Consider the following 6,450-nt stretch of genomic DNA (forward strand, 5'->3'; position numbering starts at 1 on the left):
TTCCTAAAACCACAGGTATCTTCTGTGTTAGCCATTAAGTCATAGACTTCAGATGTTATTTCTTAGCTTGCTAAGGGTAATGAAGCTTCATAAGTACCATATGTGATTATATACAGTAAATAGTAAGTCTCAGGTGACAGTAAGGTGATAACTCTCTGAGATAACTCAAGGTCGATCATGATGAACAAGGTGCAAACTATATATACACGAAGATTCGAACCGTGTGCTTCATACCACTAACCCACTGGTAACATCTTGTCCCCAGTATATCCTGGCCAGCAGGTGTCAAAATGTACTTTCTTAACACTGCACTATCGTCATGATGAAAGACGCGTCAACACGGGTGATGGAGAGGGACAGCCAACTTTTGGTTTTGTCGACATTACGTAATTTCATCCTCCTCTTACAGCCACTGTTATCATGCTATCATCATCTGTGATCCTTTATAACGACATGAAACTGACTTTTAGGCAATTAGGGAACATCAATGAGGCTTTAGTTTCATGATAATCATGACCTGAAAGTCATCATACTTCAGGGAAGTGTTCTGGGCTAGGAATTACATGTAGCATTTGATGAACCAACTTAAGACCATGTAGAAAGTAGAGTATAAATGGTGCAGGCATTTCTCATCCTGGTAGGGAGAGAGGCGGAAAGTATATCGCTATAAGAGCACTCAAGATATGGCTTATCAGCTTCGTTCCAAAGTAAGTATACCAGCACAGGAGCACTCTTGCTATAGTTCATCAGCTTCACGCAGGAGTTCACTAACTTCATGTTGATAGAAAAGAAATATACATCTCCCAGTAAGTGTCTTAAGTATGAAAGTCGTCCTCTTCCTAAGGTTTGTTTACGATCTTTTTATGGATCATTTCTGTTCTCCTTTTCATCTCAAGTCAAAGACTGGGACTGGAAACTTAGACTCTGTATATATATATACATTCTCCACGAAGAAGAAAATACCCAGCCTTCGTCCAACTGATCAGCACCGGAGTGTGGCGCCCCAGCAACTACCAAAGCGGTTTACGCCTACAGCTTTGACTCACTACTTCGGCATCAACGCCCAACACTACCGAGCTTGACGTCGACAGAGGACCCTGCTGCGTCTCTCAGCCCTCAGCGATGCTCAGCCGTCGAACGGCAATTTCTCATAGGCATCATAATTTCCTGTAATCACCCGGCAGATGCACCGAGCGAGGCCATCAGTGTAAAACTATTGTTCTCAGTGGTATTCTTTACTCACAACTGCATATGCCAGTCGACCTCCCCTCACAATCTCTCGTAAAATAGATGTCTCGCGAGACAGGTATCAGTCTCGTAAGCTCACTTACGAGGACACTCTAGTAAACTGTGTTATGATGCTCGGCTCGTCATGGGTGACCCACAATGCATCGCGTTAGGAACCTTGAACTATGAAGCAACGATCTTACCTTGGCCTTCAACCTTCCTGGCTCAGTGACTCAGTGCCTCACAAATACATGACGTGAGTGACATATATACTTATATCTTATGACTATACAAGTGTCTCTTGTGAATGTACCATTTGGGAGCTAACTCAATGGTTCAGTGAGCTAGCCTGAGAGTTAAGAAGATGTCGAGTCACAAACTGATTCGATGTTAGGGGATGCTGGTGATGAGTGCGAGCTGCTTTATCAAAAATCTAACGACGTGAAACATACCAATGACATATTAGATTACCCACCAGGTCTCCAAAGAATTTAGCGGCCTTTACGAAACACTCGAAGAAGAAGGATGGAGACGGAGGAGCAATACGAGTGGGCAACGGTAGAAGTGCGCGTGTGGTCAAGGGCAGAGGAGGCGGTTCTGTACATGTTGGAATCTTTCAGACTCACCCAACAGCATCTCTGATCGACACGTCGGTATCAAAATGGCTCTATTTCGACGACGAACATCCTTCCAGGAGCAAATGTTCCAGGGATATGCTCATGACAGAAAGCAATCTGTATGAGGCAGCCTGACCCAACAGGTCATGTGAAACATGGCATTACTAAGGACATTGTAGTTAGCGCCTGGTACCTGCCGGTTGAGAAGATGAGGATGGGGCAGTACATACATCAGTGTACAGGAAGTATGGATTTCAAAGCGCATAACGTTCAATAACTGGTTCTTATCGGTGGCGAAAGTTCATGCTCTCATAATGTAAGTTTTTCCGTAGGCCGTACGAAGGAAAACAGCGTAGACATTTGGGAACTGTGGTATACAAAGTGGGGTCTACACTTTATTCGTCTGAAGCCTTGGCAAGAAACAGAGTTCAGAAGATAATTGAATCTTCATCTTTCGCCCAGAAGACCAATACGCGTCAGCGACTGCAAGCCTACACAAATTTGCTTCTGTATCAGAGATATAGAATCAGTTCACTGAAAACTCTATTACTTGCTACAGTCTTGGAGATCACGCCGAAGTCGACGCAGCTCAAATGCTCCTTACAAAGAAGCCACAAGCGTCTAGTATCAGTTGACGTGAAAGGATGGGAAACAACCCCGCCACTTCGCTTACCTCAACCAATCCCGTGGTAACTTCTCATCAGGCAAACCCTCAGTGGAACTGCAAGAACACAACACGAGCATTGTTAATGCAATGAATCGTACCAGCAAGAAGATTAACCAGTCGTCATCAACAGCGGGTGACAGTCGCTGTGCGAGAGCTTTGCTCATGGAGCGCAATGGCAGCACCGTGACTGTCTGCCGGAGGTAAAAAGGGCTCACATTAATACTCTCGTGACCATGGAAGTGAGGAGGAGGAGGAGGAGCTCCCGAGGCTGTGGGAGAAACGCAGTCATAGTTCCAAATGACCAACGAACGTGACGGGATGAGTTGCCGACCAGATAGCCCGCCCAGAAGACTGACCATCGTGTGAAAACGAAGGAGCATCGCATCAGCCAACCCACACGCCAAGCCCACTTAGCACCACCCGCACGTGCTTGTAAACAAACCTCCGTCAGACATAAACACAGCTGACAGACATCGACAGTCGTGCTCATGCTGTCACTAACACTCACTCACTCTCAACATTAATGACGTAAGTGAGAGACATTATTGTCTTAGCGTAAATATAGTCGAATGAATGTGGTAACGTCATTTGAGAACAGCGACGTATTACATCAGTCTTATATAGATCTATGTGTCATGTCATCTTAAAAGTGGTGTTGGTTAATGTACTGTACACCTTCGTGTCATTGCGACAATATGTACTCGATAGTACATATAATCGATGGTTTAATTGTCAGCGTACTTGCCTAAGTAAATGACCATCCATAAATCACATATCTGAGTTTGTTTGTTGGGAATATAGGCTGGGAATATATGTTCTAAAATTGATACAGATATTCAATTCCATTGATACGTAGATCCGTGAATATATATATATATATATATATATATATATATATATATATATATATATATATATATATATATATATATATATATATATATATATATATATATATATATATTTATTTCACGAAATATTTGTATGTATAGTAGCACTAAATGAACTCTAGAGAAAAAAGGTTTGCTCGAATTGCAGAGGTGTAAGTTGGTTAAGTGTACCTGATAAGTTGTATGGAGAATGGGGTTGAGAAGATGGCAGTATGTACACAGTATCAAACCGAAGGGAACATTGTGGATTCAAGAGTGGTATTAGATGTGTGGATAAGGTGGTTGCTTAAAGGAAATGTGTGAGATAGATACTTAGAGAAACTAGAGAATTTGTATATAGCGTTTATGGATCTAGAAGAAGCATATGATAGGATTGATGGACATGATATGAGGAAGGTGTTGCAAATATATGGTGTGGAAGAAAAGCTATCGGAAGCAGTTAGGAACTTTTATCGGGTGACTAAGCCGTGCGTGCGAGTTGGTAGAGAGGAGGGTGAGTGGTTCAAGATGAAAAATAGGGTGTGTGATGTCACTATGGCTGTTAAATTTGTTTATGGATGGGATGGTGCGGGAGGTAAATGCATGAGTAGTGTAGAGTGGGGCAGGTAGGTAGTCTGTAGGGGGTGAGGGGCCTGGGAAATGAGTCAGCTGTTGTTTGTTGATGATGACACTACACTGGTAGCAAGTTAGGGTGAGAAACTGCAGAAGTTGGTGTCTGAATTTGGAAATGTATGTGAAAAAGAGTATAAAAAAAACTGTGTATGTGTGTGTGTGTGTGTGTGTGTGTGTGTGTGTGTGTGTGTGTGTGTGTGTGTGTGTGTGTGTGTGGAAGATCCTGACCTCTCTTTTGGACAATAGAGAATATAAGATAATGCTCTTAGTATTGCCAACCGTATTAATATCCAGAAGGCGACTGGAATGTCCAGTGTATTCTCTGACTATCAGGGATTCTATCCTACATTTGGGAATATTAAACTCCTCTAATGCCTGTGTGAATGCATAGTAGACATTATCTCCAACTTAATGCTGTACTGTTGCCAGATGAGGTTTTCCGATGAGAGCTCACACACACACACACACACACACACACACACACACACACACACACACACAGAACATTTCAGCCTCCAACATGTCTTGGTTGCATGACCCGATACTGATGGCAAGTCTCCTCCAAGTGGAATCAGGCAGTAGGATAAATCTTTGTCCACATAGCCTGTAAATGGGATCTGCACCTATGATCTGGCTTTCACAGGGAATCAGATCTGGGGTCGCGCACCGTCACTTGTTTATTGTATACTGTATGGCCACAGCATACGCTTGGGAACGACAATTATGTTTTAGTATCTGTGTCCATCGACGTTCTAAAAAAGACTCTTAGATTAAAATCTTTATGTATATAAGACACTGCATAATCTGCATTTTATAATTGATCGACACAAGATAATTTTCTGTGAATTATCTGGCCATTAGCTTCTCAGTTTCAGCTGCAGAGTTTGCCTTGTTATTTCCTTACTTGACTGACTTCTTTTCTTACAACCAGTATCTCAAAATTGTTTTTCCTTTCATGCATAACGAATCACGAATCCCTAATTCACTCATCCATTTTTCAAAGCAACACTGGAATCCAGAGAACAGACGGTTCAACAAAGTCTGAGCTCAGTCACAAATAGAATGGAACATTATCTGATGATGTGTTTTTAACCTCTTCATTTTCATCTGATCTTGTGAGGTATGGAACAATCCTTTCATTAAAAAACTGGTTGTGATCATATACTATGAAACTTGCATCGATAACCACTTCAGATGAGATCAGGTAATTCTGATGTTACAGCCATGAACTGAAGCCACTACTTAACTCGAAGCTTACCCTCTGGAGTGAATGAACTTTCAGCAGATGGTCCTACTGTTGCTTTGGAGTAACTTGAAAACGAACATCAGTACTCTGTTCTCCCTTGAGTTATGATACTGTTGACCGATGCTGAGCTGCAAAATATTCTCGAAAAGTAAACTTATCAAAGACAAAATAGAAAGCCACGTATAGACGTAGAAGTGGATGATTGAATGTATCTTCAAAGCAACATTGTCTTATACTAAAGACCTCTATACTACAGGGAGTATTGGTCAAGAACTGCTTCGTTCAACAATCAAATGGAAATTTTGTATGTGTGTGTGTGTGTGTGTGTGTGTGTGTGTGTGTGTGTGTGTGTGTGTGTTAGCTGAGACAGACGGGCAAGTGAATGCCCCCAATCAAGGCCATCTCATTAACGCTATGTGTATAGAGATAGCCCATCCTGAGCCAAGTACCCGGTATATTGACCAACGCAGAATGGGAGGACTTGAAGAACAGCTAGGTCGTCTATGGGCCGATTGTCCTAACCAGAAAATCGAACCTAATTTGTCGACCCCGGGCGACCCATGAATACGTCACGGTCAGCAACACCACACCACCACACCACGATGACTGTGCTGGTCATATTTAATGATGACTACATCAGTGTTGGTGTTACATGTGGGATTCACCGTAGTGATGATAGTGAGGGGCGATAGTTGACAGCAGTGGTGGTCATGGTGGTAGTACTGACAACATTCGTGTTGGTAGTGGTAGTGTATAGGGATGGTGGGCAATAATGGTAATATAAAGAGAATCTGGTTCCGAAAAGCAATGATGATGGTAGTGCAGGTGCCTCTGAATAATAGTGATGATGATGATGTGGATGGAAGAATGGTAGTGATGATGATGAAGACGGTGCTGAGTGTAGAATGCTGGTAGTGATGATGATGATAATGATGATGATGATGAAGATGAAGATGGTGCTGAGTGTAGAATGCTGGTAGTGATGATGATGATAATGATGATAATAAGAGCAAGTCTCTGGTGATAGTGGGAGACACAGACGATAAATATAAAATAGACGAGAAGTAAACAATAGATAAGAAGAAGTAATGAAGGGGAAAGAAAATAGGATGAAGAAAACAACAGCTGTGATGACAGTGTCAAAGGGAAAGAGGAAGAAAGAACGAGTTATGAGCAAAAACCAATAGCAAT

This window comes from Panulirus ornatus, chromosome 32 (assembly GCF_036320965.1).
Source record: "Panulirus ornatus isolate Po-2019 chromosome 32, ASM3632096v1, whole genome shotgun sequence".
Taxonomy (NCBI): domain Eukaryota; kingdom Metazoa; phylum Arthropoda; class Malacostraca; order Decapoda; family Palinuridae; genus Panulirus; species Panulirus ornatus.